Raw genomic sequence first — 17,610 nt, 5'->3', positions numbered from 1 at the left:
ATACCTAGAATTGTTATAGGAATTAAATAATACACATCACCTTAGTAAATACTCAAAATGGTTAGCTATTGTTAATATCATTGCTATTTCATGTTGAAATTTCCCCGAGATGCCTCAGAGTGGATTCTGTCTCTATAGCCTCACTCTAGCTCCACCCCCACCCACTCCCAAGAGAAGTAACACTCTCTTTTCTGGCAATTAAAATTTCCTATTTTAGCCTCCAGGAACCTCTCCCTCCTACGAAATACATGTGTGCCTTCTCATTTGGTACATATTTCAGGCTCTGTATTATCTTTGAAGTATAGAATGCTTGGAATAGAGAAAATGGTTCACTCAAACCCTCTCATTTTACAGCTGGTGTAATAGAGGTCCAATAAAGATGAATTATTTATCAGGGTCTTATCTTTAGAACATAAACTGGGCGAGAACTTGGGCTCCAAACTCTCAGTCCTGTGTCTACAACATGATTTAAAGTGCTTAGCACATAATACTCAGTAGTCTACTGGTTTTATTGTTTGAATTCTTATATGTCATGCTAAGTTGATTTCTAGAGCCAACTCCAAGGACTTTTCTTGTCACAATGCCTAAGCTCTCGTCACTCCCTGAGATTAAAGAAATGATTCTCAGCCTTGTCAAATTATAATCACAAAGTTTATCAGGAAAATTATCTGAAAATTGCCATGAATATTACATAGTGTGTGATGGATATGCTGCTTTGAAGGATATGCTGCATAGATTTTATGTGGCAGATATAAATCCTGCTGATGTTGTGATGCCAGTTCTTTAGTGACTAGGCAGCAATGTATTAAGTCTTGCTCTATAGCTGCAAACAAAATGCTTTTTACCACCAGTTCAGTCTTGGGGTAAATATTTTAAAAGACATTGCAATGCTTTCTACAGCCCAGTGAGATAAAAGCTCTTATACTAAACCCACACAAGGCAAACACAATTGGATAAAAAGTAAAATACAGCAAACCACTGCTGTATTTGTGTGCAAAATAACAGTTATATGGCTTCCCTCAGGCTGAAGAGCTAAAACTGTCACCTCCAGCAGTGTGATTCTGCTTCCATGCCACCAGGGATCTAGGTGGGAAGGAATTTCAATATGCATATCCTGGGAAGGAGGCAGAAGAGAGGAAGAGTGGGAGAGTTAGGAACGATGCCTCCTTTTATGAGAAAGTTGAATATCTCTTTGGTATTTCTCTCACAATTTTTAAAATGCTTTGTACTGGGTGTTCCCAAGATCACTCCCAGTGATTTGACAAAAGATCTCTTAGAACTCAATGTCTTATATGTACTCATAGCTAAGATTTAGTACCATGAAAAGATACAAAGCAAAGTCAGAAAAGGGAAAAGATGTGTGGGGAGAAATTGGGAGAAAAGTCTTCTCCTGACCCAGTGGATCCCTTCCTTCAGCAATGAGTTGTGAGCAAGGTATTGTCTCCTGTGGCAGCTCATTAGTGACTTGTTGCTCAAGGTTTTTACAGGAGGCTGGTCAAATAGGCACTCTCTTCCCATCACATACCCAAATTCCAAATCCCAGAAGAAAAGCAGATGTCAGCATAAAGCATACCATGCACACAGTCTAGCTCTAGTGAGCCACCCTTGTCATTTAGGGAAAGTTTTCTACCAGTGCAGGGAAGTTTACTAGCTAAGTTCCCAGATGACAGCCAAGGGCCAATCTTGCAAGCAGACATTTCTAAGGAAAGTAGTCCCAGGCTTAGGCTTGCTATACTAATTCTTTTTTGCACACACTATTTTCTTCATTCAGGCATGCAGACAACTCTTGTAGTCCCATTTGAAATAAGTCATCTGTAGCAGAGTTTACATGGTCCATCTAAAGTCATATCTTATATATCTTGGTTTGTTTGTTGTTTGTTTTTGCTTTTTTAGGGCCACACTTGTGGCATATGGAAATTCCCAGGCTAGGGGTCAGATCAGATCTGTAGCTGCTGGCCTGCACCATAGCCACAGCAATGCTGGATCCAAGCCACGTCTGAGACATATACCACAGCTCATAGCAATGCTGGATCCTTAACCCACTGAGCGAGGCCAGGGATTGGACCTGCATTCTCATGGATACTAGTCAGGTTCGTTATGCTGAGCCACAAGGAGAACTCAAGTAATATTTTGTTAGTTGACTGGGATGGCTTGACTGGGGGCCATTGGTCTGAGGACTCAGTTCTGGCTGGTATTTGGATTCTCATTTCTTCTACACATTGTCTTTATGGGGTCATCGAGATGCTTTCTTTTTTTTTTGGTCCTTTTTTGTCTTTTTAGGGCATACAGAATTTGCTAGGCTAGGGGTCCAATCGGAGCTGTAGCCATGGGCCTATGCCACAGTCACAGGAACACGGGATCCGAGCTGTCTCTGCAGCTCACAGCAACGCTGGATCCTCAACCCTCTGAGCAAGACCAGGGATCGAACCTACATCCTCATGGATGCTTGTCAGGTTCATTAACTGCTGAGCCAAGATGGGAACTCCAAGATGCTTTTTTACTTATGTATTTGATTCCTGAGCTTGGATGGCTAGTATTCTGTCTATGCAGGTTCACTTGATCCATATCTTGGGCTTCCTTATAATGTGATGGTTCCAGATGCTTGGGCTCTTCCATAATGGCTGACTTCTCTCAGAGAAAGTGTTCTAACTAAAGAGCAGGGCAGAATCTTAGAACGTCGTTTCTATTACACTTGTTATTTAAGCAAGTTATTAGGGCCAACCCATATTTAAGGAGAAGGGAATTATATCCAATAGCAGGATAACAAAGACATTACAACCATCTTTAATGAATATTTGCAGTCAGTAATTTATCTGAATATCTTTTATCCATTTTTATTATAGTTATCTGTTTTATTACTCCCACCAGACTGAAAATTCTTAAGGGTAGGGACCCAGTCTGCATTAGTTTCCAATTTGTTGCAATGTTATAGAGCACTTTGCTTATAGCACACATTGTTTGTAAATAAATGCTATTAAAGGCTTACTGCATGCCAAGAACTATACTAAGCTTTTAAAATTTATTATATTGTGTAATCCTTACAAGAACTTTGTAAGGCATTATTTTTATTTCCATATTTTAACTGGTTAAGATGTCTGCCTAAGGGCATATAGCTAGTATCAGGATTTGAACGCAGACTGTCTCTAGAATGTTTGCTAAATCATCATGCTCTGGTGCTTTCATCAAGTAGTGAATTTTGCATGAGGAGGAAATCTCCAAAGAATCCAAATTATGGTTGGTGTGCAAAAAGTTGGAGAGGTCTTAGGGGTGTGAGACCCTTTACTGAGCTCCTTTTTTAAATTTTTTGTCTTTTTGCCTTTTCTAGGGCCGCACCCGAGGCACATGGAGGTTCCCAGGCTAGGGGTCTAATTGGAGCTGTAGCCGCTGGCCTATACCAGAGCCACAGCAACACCAGATCCGAGCGGCATCTGCAACCTACACCACAGCTCAGGGCAATGCTGGATCCTTAACCCACTGAGCAAGGCCAGGGATCGAACCAGCAACCTCATGGTTCCTAGTCAGATTCCTTAACCACTGAGCCACGACAGGAACTCCAGCTCCTTTTTAAAAAGAAAAAAAAAATTTTTTGTTGTTGATGTACAGCATTCTGTCAATTTCTGCTGTGCAGCAAAGTGACCCAGTCTTTTATTTATATATATAAATATACACACACATTATATATATATATATATACACACACACATTCTTTTTCTCACGTTATCCTCCATCATGTTCCATCACACGTGATTATATAGTTCCCTGCTCTATACAGCAGGATCTCATTGCTTATCCACTCCAAATGAATATTTTGCATCTACTAACCCCAAACACCCAGTCCATCCCAATCTGTCTCCCTCCCCCTTGGCAACCACAAGTCTGTTCTCCATTTCCATGAGTTTGTTTCTTTTTTGTAGATAAGTTCATTTGTGTCATATATTGGATTCCAGATATGTGATGTCATATGGTATTTGCCTTTCTCTTTCTGACTTCACTGAATATGGGAATTTCTAGTTTCATCCATATTGCTGCAAATGGCATTATTTTGTTCTTTTTTATGGCTGAGTATTATTCCATTGTGTATATATACCACATCTTTGTAATCCATTTATCTGTCAATGGACATTTAGGTTGTTGCCATGTCTTGGCTACTGTGAATAATGCTGCGATGAACATAGGAATGCATGTTTTTTTTTTTTTTTTCAATGAAAGCTTTGACTGAATATATGCCCAGGAGTGTGATTGCTGGATCATATATGGTAGTTCTATATTTAGTTTTATGAGGAACCTCCATAATGCTTTCCATAGTGGTCGTACCAATTTACATTTCCACCAACATTTCCACCACCCTTTTCTCTGTACCCTCTCCAGCATTTGTTATTTGTAGATTTTTTAATGATCGCCGTTCTGACCAGTGTGAGGTGGTACCTCGTAGTTTTGATTTGCATTTCTCTAATAATCAGTGATATTGAGCATCTTTTCTGTGCCTTTTTTGAGTTTATTGAAGAAGTGGAGAGAGAAGCATGAAGAGGATGAAGAATGATAAAAGGACCAAAAGGCATTCTAAGTGTCTGAGTCATGTTCTGTAACCTTGAATATTATGTTATTTTGAGGTATTTGTTATCTTGAAAAACTGCTCTCCTAAAAAAAATTTTTGTGAAGTAAAGGATGAGATAAAGTAACTGAAAAATGGAAATTCCATACCATGTTATAGGGCTTTGGGTTATATTTATCTTGAAAAATTGATCATGTTTATTTTTTAAAGTCATATGTGCTAAGATGCGAAGCCTAAGGACAGAAGGATTAGAAGCTTTTTTTCCTTGATAGTAGAGGTGAGGGATTAGGTCCCCACCAGGGCAGCAATGCCATAGAACACCTTTCCTTGGGAGAGGAAATATTTCCAATTTCTCTCATAAGGGCTTGAGGGGAGTACAAAGTACTTGAAAGTAAGGGGAGGAGGGCAGTGGTGGAGGGAATCCTAAATACAGAAGAGAACAAACATGAGGACGGGGAGGTTAAGTCACAAAAGCTGTCCCTGGGGCGGCTCTCCTGGGATGGTGACTAGGGCTCACAGGACTATCAGAACAGGTTCTGCCCTGACCAGCAGAAAATACAAGATGATACATTTGACATAAATTGGAAATGAGTTTCTCTCTGACATAAAAACATGGCTGGAGGAGAGAGGTCTAGAGCAATGCGGTGGCTCCAGGGACTTTGGGAAATCCAGCTCTTTCCTTCTTTCTTGCTCCTTACTATGAACTGACACAAGCCAGTTGAGTTCCACATGATTTTTAGGGGCTTTTTGGTAAAGTTCAGTACATTTAAGGCACTTCCTCCCTTTTGCTACCACGTGATATGAAAAACAAGTTTCAGAACAAATTCTGCCACAAAAGCAGACATTTATTAACAACATTTATTTATAAGCAAGCACATGAATAGTTTCTGTTTATTCTTTCAGTTCAACACAGTCTTATATCAAATCTCAAATCTCACCTTTAGTGAAAAATTCGATCAAAGCAGGCATAATAGCATTCCAGAAGCAGGAATATGATATCTAAGTTGTTGACATCAGGCAGCTCTAAAACCAAAGGCGTGATCCAGGATTATTTAGAGATCAAACCTCAGGCCCTATTCCTAGAGGGCAAGGCTCATTGCATTCTTTTACTCTCTTTATGGAAGGATGGAGAGTGTCTCTAAAAGATTTTAGCCAACCTTATATCTTAAATATCTTCAACTTAACCAATGAGAGTTCCTCTCTGGCATTCATTATACCAGTTGGTAGACCTGTAAAACCCCCTTCTGAAATTGACTGAGAACATTAGCAAAGAATTTGGTGTGATCTAGATATCGAGGACAGAAACATTTAGAATAGTCACTTCTAGGATATGGGTTTTTTGTTTGGAGCATTTAGCACCAAATGTACCTGAGGGTTGAATTAGAACTACAGCTGCTGGTCTACACCACAGCCACAGCAATGCCAGATCGGAGCCGTGTCTAAGACCTACACCACAGCTCACAGCAACGCCAGATCCTTAACCTACTGAGTGAGGCCAGGGACTGAACTTGCATCCTCATGGATACTAGTTGGATTCTTAACCCACCAAGTCACAGTGGGAACTCTTGGAGTATGCACTTTCATTTAAAGTTTTAATTGACTGCAACTGGCCTGCAGTTTATCCTAACTAGGACAAATAAAATATCTTAATTTAATTTGATTTAATTCCTATCCTCAAAACATGGCTTTCACACATGCTTCTGCTTAGAGCTCATTGGCTGGAAGTTGGTAACGTGGCCACATTCAGCTGCAAGGGAGGCTGGCAAGTGTAGCCTTTTCCTAGGAGACTCTGTGCCCAGATATAATAGGTTTTACTACCAAAGGAAAAGAGATGAGCAGATACTTTGTGAACTCTGCAAGCCTTCCCATGTAGAGGAGAGACTCACTATGGTTGCTCAATATTTTCACACACATTGAAATGAATAAATCCCTACCCTACCCTCAGCCTGTGGAAAACTTTCCAGGTATGAGAAATAGTCTCATGTTTTCCCAGAAATTGGTCAGGGATGTGGCAGTGGCTTGTTGGTGGATAGATGTGTGAAGGCAACACATCTCCCTTCAGTTCTTTTACGTTCCAGGTTATGTTAGGATCTTGCTTCTAAAAGTGTGTCCATGGATTAGCAGCTTCTGTATCACCTGGGAGCTTGTTAAAATTGCCAACTCTGCATACTAACAAGACCTGCACACTAACAAGTCTAGTTTGAGAAGCACTGTTTTCGAATGCTTGCCCCTCTTTTCCTCAACACACAGATAGCCAGACACATTGTGATTTGTGCTCAAGTGTTTCCTCCACAGGGCAACTTAGACCTGGAGCACAAAAGTCTGAAAGAATTCATGGAAAAGTGGTGTATTATAATTTAGATCATAAATTACTCAGCATTTCATGCAGGTTAGCTTATTATTCTATACAAAAAGCAATTAATAAATATTTTTTTTCTATGAGAAGAAAGTAACAAGAAGAATATGTTAAGACTGTATCTGGTAATGTACGGACATGATAAACATAATTAACATTGCTGTATGTTATATAAGAAAGTTGTTAAGAGATTAAATATGAAGAATTCTCTTCAAAAGGAATATAGAAATTTTTGCTTTAATTTCTTTTTTTTTCTTTTTAAGGGCCGCACCTGCAGCGTATGGAAGTTCCCAGGCTAGGGGTCGAATCGGAGCTACAGCTGCCGGCCTACTCCACAGCCACAGCAACTCGGGATCCGAGCCACATCTGTGATCTACACCACAGCTCGTGGCAACACCGGATCCTTAACCCAATGAGCAAGGTCAGGGATTGAACACGCATCCTCATGGATCCTAGCTGGGTTTGTTAACCACTGAGGCATGAAGGGAACTTCTAATTTTTCTTTTGTTTGTGTCGATACGAGGTGATGGATGTTCACCAAACTTGTAATTATTTCACGATATATGTAAGTCAAATTATTATGCTGTTTGGTTTCAATTTGTACAGTACTGTATGTCGATTACATTTCAATGAAACTAAGGAGAAAAAAAGATGTATTATATAAAATTCTTTGTATTACATATTAAAAAAAGAGTGGATCTGTTTGGATGATGGATCTCTGAATCATTTTCCAACTTTGTCATAGTTGTCAGAATTTTCTTTTATGAACATAAACTTTGTTAAAGTGGAAAAAATGTTTGAGAATTATATGAAACATATTTGTTTTAGCTGTAGCAATCAGTTAGCTAGCTAACAAACAGATCTCTAACTAGTCTGGAGGAAAACAGCAATGGCATGGGATCATTATGGATCCACCCAAGGCAAGCTTCTGCAGTTGCCAAAATAAACTGCTTATTCACAGGAGATGGGCAGTGCTTATTTTGGAATATTGCTCTTAATTGCTGACTTCTGCAACTCAAAAAATTTTACTGTCATTTCCCAACTTTGCTCTAACATATTTTCATCTTGAAACTTGGCACAAATGTAATTTTCTTTTCATAATTGAAATGATTCAATTCAGCTACATTTATTTATTGGACAGCTGAAGGTTACACAACTCTAAATCTTTTTTTTTTTTTTTTTCTTTTTGGAAGCAATGTAGAAGGGAATTAAAAACCATGGTCCCTGTGTATTTAGGAACTCACTTGGAAAGACTATTGTGAAATTCTTTGATAACTCTTTCAAAATTAGGATTTAAGTGTGCTAAATAATTTTATTCTGATTGAATATACTTATAACTATAAATATACATATACATACATGTTATTTATATTCATATGTATAAATATAAATTATACATATTCCCCAAACCCATGGTATATCTCATCCACTTGATATAAAAACAGGAATAAACTCTAGCCTTAAAGATCAAGATCCATTGGAGAAATAGTATGAAAGTAAGATGATTTCACAGTAACAAATGTTGAAGCACATCGAAGGTCTGGAGAAAGATGAAAAAGGACAAAGGGGAGCAGAGAAAGCATTAGGTTTCCTTAGTTGTTGGCATGAGCTCTTATAGGAGAGCTTACAATGGAAAATTCATGCCTGACCTTTGACTCCGTTTTTTTTTTTTTTGGCTGCCTTGAAATATGGAGTTCTGGGGCCAGGGTCAGATCTGAGCCACAGTTGTGACCTTTGCCACCACTGCACTGTTGCAGGATCCTTTTAACCCTCTGTGCTGGGCTGGGGATATAACCTTAACCTGCCTCCTGGCCCTGCAGAGACACCAGCGATCCCATCGCACCACAGCAGGAACTCCATGTTTACTGTCTGTCATATGTTTACTTGCTATCTTATTTACTGAAGTGTCTTTTTAGATCTTTTGCTCCCCCCTCTTTTTTCCTTTCTAGGGCCACACCTGAGACATATGGAAATTCCCAGACTAGAGGTTGAATCAGAGCTGCAGCTGCCAGCCTACACCACAGATAGAGCAATGCCGGATTGGAGCTGCATCTGTGAACAATGCTGCAGCTCACTGCAACGCTGGATCCTTAACCCACTGAGCAAGGCCAGGGATTGAACTGGCATCCTCAGAGACACTATGTCGTGTTCTTAACCTGCTGAGCTGCAATGGGAACTCTGTGACCCTTGACTCTTGAAACTGCAAAACTGAATTTTCCCAGAAGAAATTTTTACTCTAGTGGTGGAAGATTAAAAACAGTCAAGGATTAGTAAAGACTCAACATTATACCAGATGATTTTTTTAAAAAAACCCTATAATTCTCTGACATTTTAATTTGTGTATTGATTGATAAAGATGTTCATTTTTATGTATAGTGTAGTGGAAAAATATTGCCTGCCATATGGGTAAACAAAGGATGTGACAGACATCAAGCCAGCAGCCACCCCCAACTCTGCATCCTGAGGGAATTCAGGATGGAAAAAAAACAGGAAACAACTCCTAGATAGTCAAGGTGCATATCAAAGGAATGATTTCATTGAGCGAGGACTCTTACATTTCCCATATGTAAAAAAGCGCTAAATTCCTTAACTTGAGATATCTGGTTTCTTTTAATGGTAAACTTTCTATGTTCTGGATACCTGGCTTTTGTTGCAAAACTCCTATATATCTTGGCTGCTCCCTTATTTGTCTGGAGAAGGCCCTCAGAGCTATCTGAGAAGCTGTCTTCTGGCCTGAAGTCCTGAGTTTTTTTTGGCCAAATAAAACATAATTCTCAACGTTTAGGTTGTGCTTTTTTTTTTTTTTTTCAGTCGACAATAGCTTTGTTAATAATTCTTTGCATTTTTAAAAAACAGAAACCAAGATATTAAAATTAATGATTTTTATTTTTTTAGTTGCAAGAAAAAGATACCCGCTCACACTAGCATAGTTATTAGCAAGGAAGATTTATTTAGTGTTAGAGATATTTCACAGAATCCTGTGCACCTGGGTCTCACACAAACTAGAAAGCTGTTCAGAACTGAGGTAATCTCAGCTTCTTTTTGTTTGTTTTTTCCAGGGCCACAACCGCAGCATATGGAGGTTCCCAGGCTAGGGGTCTAATCAGAGCTGTTGCTGCTGGCCTACTCCAGAGCCACAGCAATGCCAGATCTAAGCCGCGTCTGCAACCTACACCACAGCTCACGGCAACGCCGGATCCTTAACCCACTGAGTAAGGCCAGGGATCAAACCTACAACCTCACGGTTCCTAGTTAGATTCGTTAACCACTGAGCAACAAAAGGAGCTCCTAATCGCAGCTTCTTTTCACTAATCTCAGTTTCTTCTCCACATCTATACCACGTTCATCTCCTTTGCTTTCTCATCATCTTGCAAATGGCTGCCTCAGCTACTGAGCTGACATGGCTTTGTCATTTCAATACTGACCCCCCCGCCCCTGTAAACAATCTCTGTATTTTATAGTGTGAATTCACAATGGATGTAAACTGATTGGTCCAGATCATTTGTCCAAGTCAAGTCACACCAATTGAAGGTCTCATCCAGCAAAGGATTGGCTGCCCTTTTGGAGCTGATATCTGGTCCTTCTCTACCTGGGAGAAGGAGTGATAGCATGTGATATGCTAGGCTGCCTTATTCTTCTTGCCATATCCTGATTTCAGATCAAAAATAAAGAAAGAAATTGGGTTTGGCCTCAGCAAACCCGAATTAATAAGATGAAGCTATAGAAGATTGTGCACATGAAATAAATAACATAACTTGGCTAAGTGACCAAATAAATGACAAAAAGTACCAAGGGATGAGAATTCAGTGTGATTTATAGTCACCTGAGAAATCTTATGACAATATGAAATGTTGCAAGCTGAAGGAGATTGTCAGATATGCCTCCCCACTCCCAAAACAAAAAAATAGTAGAAAAAAGATGTGTTGTTCCTTGAGTAACAAGTTGCAGATTAAAATTAACATTAACCATTTTTAATTGTTTTTTTTATTATGCAAAGCTGCATGAGGTCTTCAGAAGATCTAAATAGACATTTCTCCAAAGAAGGCAGGCAGATGGCCAAAAAGCACATGAAAATATAGACTATCAGCAGAAACGAATCCAACTAATATCCATAAGGTCATGGGTTCATCCCTGACCTCGCTCAGTGGGTCAGGGATCTGGTTTGCTTTGAGCTGTGGTAAGGATGCATGCACGGCTCGTATCCCTTGTTGCTGTGGCTGTGGTGTAGGTGGGCAGCTGTAGCTCCTATTTGACCCCTAGCTCCTTTCTATACCTCTTTTCTTGACAAATAGATAGGTAGATAGATTATGCATACATTTTATTTCTTTTCTGAACCATTTGAGAGTCAGACATGGTACCATGTTTTACTTAAATACTTCATTGTGCATTTCCTTAGAACGTTCTCTTACACAAGAACTGGAAAAGTATCAAAATTAAGTAATTAACATTGATATAATTCTGTTGATCTTATTCATATTTTGCTACTTTTAAAAAAAGTTCTTTTTAGCAATAGAAATTTCCAATTGCCATGTTCTTTTTGTTTGTTTGTTTGTTTCGTTTTGGTTTTTTTTTGTTTTTTAGTGCTACACCCATGGCATATGAAAGTTCCCAGACTGAATTGGAGCTGCAGCTGCCGGCCTACACCACAGCCACAGCAACACAGGACCCAAGCTGAATCTGCAACCTACACAACAGTTCATGGCAATGCTGGATCCTTAACCCACTGAATGAGACCAGGGATTGAACCTGCATTCTCATGGATGCTAGTTGGGTTTGTTACCACTAAGCCATGATGGGAACTCACTAGGTCTCTTCTTACCTCTTTTCCTCAGCTTTTTTGTGTTTCATGGTATTTACATTTAAGACTACTCTTGTAGAAGTCATTCAGTCTGTGTTTGTCTAATATTTCTTATGATTAAATTCAGTTTATACCTTTTTTAGCATCAAACCACAATAATGAAGATTTTCTCAGTGTACCTTATCAGGAAACATGTGAAGTTCATTTGTCTCATTACTGCCTAATTTTTAATGTGAACAGCAGCCAAGGATCAATAGATATCAGGTGAAAGTTTCCAACATGAAAGGGAAAAGCCAAGATAAACTAACAGGAAGAAGAAGAAAAAGAATTCAGGGAACAGAAGTACACTTTAAAATAGGAGAGACTTTCCAGTTGGTAGCTTCTGAGATATCAAAAGTGGTGGCAAATATAAAATAGGAAACTGTGTGCTATGAAATAGAAAGAACACTTGGAAAATAAATAGTAATTGAAGGAATTAAAATTTTGAAAGTTTTAAAGATGAAGTCAAGAAACTCATCTAGAAAATAGGGGGAAAAAAGAGAAAAAGAGAGATGAGAAAGGTAAGATATAAAAAACATGGCATATCAGTGCTGGAATTCTGTAAGAGGATCAGATTTGGCCACATCATACAACAGAAAGTCACTAAAACATCAGAGATGGACAAGATAGAAGTTTTTCACTCACATAAAACAGGTAGATAGCTCTCAGGTGGTTTGGTGACTTCAGGGAGTCACCAGGAACATTAGACCATTACCTTCCTGTTCTACCATGTAGTAAATGCTTTCCATTTTCAAAGGCACCTCATGGTTCAAAGACGGCTGCTGGAACTTTGGCCATTGTGTCTGAGTCCAGGCCAAAAAAGAAGCCAGAAGGACCAAAATTTTTTTAAAAAGGGGGTGGTGGTTTACAGATTGTGCCAAAACTTAAGCAGCTTTTCCATAATCGTGCTTGCATTTCTTTTGCCAAATCCACCTGGAAGAAAAGTTATGAAGTATATTTATTCTGGGCAGCAGTGTGATTAGAAAATGATAAGATACTCTAAGATATTGATACTGAGTTAGGCAGCCAGCAAATTCTGCCTCCCGGTTTAATGTGCAACATAGTTTCCATAGCAATAAGAAGATACAAATCATTAAAATAGAGGTATGTAACAAATACCTAACAGGATACATTTGTATATGCACAGTCATAACAATTTGAAATTTTAGAAATTTAGTGATTTTAAAAAAGGCCAGTGTAATAGATATATAAAAGATGTTCAACCTTGTTTACAAAATTAGGAAACTACAAATGAAAATAAATATGAAATATTTTCAGGGTTAGCTCAGACAAATTAAGTTATTGAAAACCTACTATGGGACTTTTTGGTGTGGCTCAGCAGAAATGAATCTGACTGGTATCCACGAGATGTAGGTTCAAACCCTGGCCTCTCTCAGTGGGTTAAGGATCTGGCATTGCCATGAGCTATGTTGTAGGTCGCTGGCATGGCTCAGATCCAGCATTGCTGTGGCTATGGCGTAGGCCTGCAGCTACAACTCCAATTCAGCCCCTTGCCTTGGAACTTCCATATGCTGCAGGTGTGGCCCTAAAAACCAAAAAAGAAAGAAAAAAGAAAATATCCAAATATCCTATGTTGGTGACGGTTTTGAAGAAGAGTTTTCTCAACTATTGGCATAAGTATAAATTAAGTCAGCCCTTTGGGATGAAAATTTGGCAGCATTTGTCAAAATATAAATATATTCATATTCTGCTCTTGCTGCTGTAACAAATTACTACAAATTTAATGGCTTTAAACAATACATATGCAAAACACAAATATAAATTTATTGATTTAGGTCAGAGTCCATTACGTAGGGCATAATCTAGTATGGGTCTCACTAGATTAAAATCAAGGCATCATCAGGGCTCTGCCCCTTTCTGGAGACTTTAAGAGAAATCTGTTTCCTGTTTATTTCCATGTCTGGCAGATTCAGTTCCTTGCATGTTGTCAGAAGTCTTCATTTTTTTGCTGGCTGTCAGCTGAGGGCAGATCCAGAGTCCACCTGTGGTCTTTGGCTCATGGTACCCTTCCTCCATCTTCAAGGCCAGCCATGACAGCTCAAGCCCCTCTCACACTTCACATCTCTTCCTCCTGTCCCAGTTTTGACGCAGTGAGAAAAGGCTTCACTTTTAAGGACTCATGTAGTTAGACTGGGGTACCCACATAACCCAGGATAATCTTCCCATCACTAGGTGAATAACCTTAATCATGTCTGCCAAATCCCTTTTACTATGTAAAAGACAAATTCACAAGTTCTAAGGTTAGAGCGTGGACACCTTTGAAAGGTGTAGGAAGCAAGCATTATTCTGCCAGCCTCTGTAAAATATACATTCCCTTGTACCTAGCAATTACACACAGAAGCGCACACACCTTAAAACCTGAGGCTGGGAAGTTCCCAGTGTGGCACAGCAGAAACAAATCTGACTAGTAACCATGGGGTTGTGGATTTGATCCCTGACCCCACTCAGTGGGCTGTGGTGTAGGTTGAAGACTCGGCTCAGATCCTGCGTTGCTGTGGCTATGCTGTAGACCAGCAGCTGTAGCTCTGATTCAGCCCCTAGCCTGGAAACCTCCATATGCTGAGGGTACGGCCCTAAAAAGCAAAAACAAAAAACGAAAACACCTGAGAGGATAGGGGCTTGGTGAGAGAGAGAGAGAGGTAGAGATGGAAGATTTACAAAGAATTAACTGTGTCAAACTTAGCATTATGAGATGTTAAGAAAAATATGGAGAAAGGCTTTCAAAGTTGCCTGGGGCATTTTAAATCCAAATTGCTATGTTTAGTTAAAATATCAATTGAATTTGAAGGGGGAAAAGGGCATTTTCAAATGTTTAGAGAATAGAAATTTTTTTCTCCAACACATCTTTTCTTAAAAAGTTACTTGAGGAGTTCCTCTTGTGGTTCAGTGGAAATGAACCGAGCTAGTTTCCTTGAGAATGTGGGTTCTATCCCTGGCCTCCCTCAGTGGGTTAAAGATCCAGCATTGCCACGAGCTGAAGTGTAGGTCGCAGATGCAGCATGGATCCCAAGTTGCTGTGACTGTGGTGTAGCTCGGCAGCTGCAGTTCTGATTAGACCCCTTGCCTGGGAACTTCCATATGCTGCATTTGCAGTCCTAAAAAGCATTTTACAAAAAGAGAAAGAAAGATGAAGGTGGGGTAGGGTGAGGGTAGTGCATAGGAAGCAGGGTAGTAAAGTCCCAGGATGATCGCTGGCAGCAGCCTACAGAGCACTCAGCACACATTAGAGCAGCAGGACTGGGGACTCCAGATAGAAACCGAACAGAAAAAGCCTGTGGTGGATAGGACTAATTCACAGAGAGCTTGAAAATACTGAGCTTATAATAGAGGTACAGAATTCCTAGTCTAGGAGTTCCCGTCGTGGCGCAGTGGTTAACGAATCCGACTAGGAACCATGAGGTCGCGGGTTCGGTCCCTGCCCTTGCTCAGTGGGTTAACGATCCGGCGTTGCCGTGAGCTGTGGTGTAGGTCGCAGACACGGCTCGGATTCTGCGTTGCTGTGGCTCTGGCATAGGCCGGTGGCTACAGCTCCGATTCAACCCCTAGCCTGGGAACCTCCATATGCCGCGGGAGCGGCCCAAGAAATAGCAACAACAGCAACAACAACAACAACAGACAAAAAGAGGCAAAAAGACAAAAAAAAAAAAAAAAAGAATTCCTAGTCTAAAATGAAGTAACGTGTTCTGTTCTAAGCAGCTGGTGAAGTGTAAAAAAACTGTCGGAACCACAGTTTTGATCTCTGGGCAGCAAATAAGTAGTCTCTTTTGTGTGAAATTGGGCAATCATGGCCCTGGAACTGTGAAGCAGAGAACAGCGCCTGAGCATCCATACCTTTATGCCTAGTCACACCTGGAGGTGTTTGTATTACGACTTTGTGTGGGAAAATGTCAGGAAGGATACAAGGGGCGGTGTTAACAATTGTGGTTGGAAATGGGAATTGAGTATGTTTTCTTTTTGTTTATCTGTATTTTTCTAAATTGTCTAATTGTCAAATTTCTAAATCTGTTTGTTAGATATGTGATTTTAGTGGTGTCAATGATTTTAAAAAGAGTGTAGAGAAAATTGTGACAATGTTATGCAGGAAAAACATGGACTTTGAAGATAGAAGATGTCTTCAACTCCTGGCTTTAGTGTTTATGAGCAAATCAAGAGAGCTGGTCATCTCTTTAAGACCCAGCAGGACCAGTTAAGAGGCCAAAAGCAGGTTAAAAGACCTTCCAGGTGTACATTCGAATGTTCTGTGTCTTAAAGTGCCAAGCATGTGCCAGGCACAGGAAACAGAGGAATAAGATACAGGAAGATCTCCAAGTCAGAGAAGGAGCAGACCAGGAAAACTTTAGTCACATGGCAGAGTGAAGGGCACTGGAGTGCCCTGGAACTCCAGAAAAATGGAAGCCTCACCCCCTCAAACCAGGGAGGGTCCCATGAGGCTTCTTGGGTGTTTTTGCTTTTGTTTTTGTCCCGCAGCAATGCCATATCTGAGCTGCATCTGCAACCTACACCACAGCTCATGGCAACGCCAGATCCTTAACCCACTGAACGAGGCCAGGGATTGAACCAGTGTCCTCATGGATGCTAGTCAGATTCGTTTCTGCTGGGCCATGACTGGAACTCCTGATGAGGTTTCTTATAGGAGGTGACATAAGACAAGCAGGGACAAGTAGGAACATGGAGGACATGGAAAAGGCATTCGTGGCAGGGGGATGGCATACTTGGTGAAAAGATCTGGTGATCCTGCAGCTGCTAGTGGCCTGGGGTGGGGGTTAGAGCCTGGGGGGCGGGGGGCCATGTGTGATCCTGGCATGGTGGGTGGGAGTGGGTCCTGAAGAAGCTACGAACTCTCCTAAGGTGCCTGGGCTTTTACAAGATTCACTCTGGTAATGGATTGGAAAGGAATGTTGCTAAGGTCATTATAATGTGAGTATAGGAAGAATGTATGTGACCTTCCTGCCGTCCTCATCTAACACCATTTCCTCTACCTCCCCTGCTGTTCCCAGGCTAGGGGTTGAATTGGATCTGGAGCTGCTGGCCTATGCCACAGCCACAGCAACACGGGATGCTTAAACCACTGAGCAAGGCCAGGGATTGAACCTGCGTCCTCATGGATACTAGTCAAATTTATTACATTTTTATTTTTTTATTTTATTTTTTTCTAAAATGTTATTTTTTTTATTACTCAAATGAATTTATCACATCTGTGGTTGTATAATCACCATAACAATTTGATTTCACAGGATTTCCATCCCACAACCCAAGCACATCCTCCCACCCCCCAAACTGTCTCCTCCAGAGACCATAAGTTTTTCAATGTCTGTGAGTCAGCATCTGTTCTGCAAAGTTCAGTCTGTCCTTTTTTTCAGATTCCACATGTCAGTAAAAGCATTTGATGTTGGTGTCTCATTGTATGACTGACTTCACTTAGCATGATAATTTCTAGGTCCATCCATGTTGCTAAAAATGCCACTATTTCATTCCTTTTAATGGCTGAGTAATATTCCATTGTGTATATGTACCACATCTTCTAGATCCACTCCTCTGTCAATGGACATTTGGGTTGTTTCCATGTCTTGGCTATTGCAAATAGTGCTGCAATGAACATCAGAGTACATGTGTCTTTGTGAGTCATGATTTTCTCTGGAGGGAACTCCTTACATTTTTATTCTTAAACTTATTGGATCACTTACCTAATTATAGCCTTGCTCCCCAAGTAGACTGTAAGCCCCACAGGGCAAACACTGTGTCTGTTTTATTCACCAATGCAGTGTACATACCCTGTGCTGGAAGAGTAGTGGAAACTTAGTAATTATTATTTGTTGAGCAAACAGATGCCCAAAATAAGGCAGC

At 40.2% G+C, this 17,610-nt stretch overlaps 1 protein-coding gene across 3 annotated transcripts in view; it reads left to right on the top strand.

Moving 5' to 3' along the window:
* The window catches only part of ASNS (asparagine synthetase (glutamine-hydrolyzing)), a 183,159-nt gene that overhangs the window by 43,772 nt on the left and 121,777 nt on the right, over positions 1–17,610 (top strand). The window lies entirely within an intron of this gene.

The sequence above is a fragment of the Sus scrofa genome, chromosome 9, assembly GCF_054392235.1.
Source record: "Sus scrofa isolate SSC_HxYL_T2T_F1_AM1 chromosome 9, Sscrofa_HxYL_maternal_Yorkshire_Landrace_v2.0, whole genome shotgun sequence".
In the NCBI taxonomy this organism is placed as follows: domain Eukaryota; kingdom Metazoa; phylum Chordata; class Mammalia; order Artiodactyla; family Suidae; genus Sus; species Sus scrofa.
This window is presented reverse-complemented; position numbering and strand designations above follow the sequence as displayed.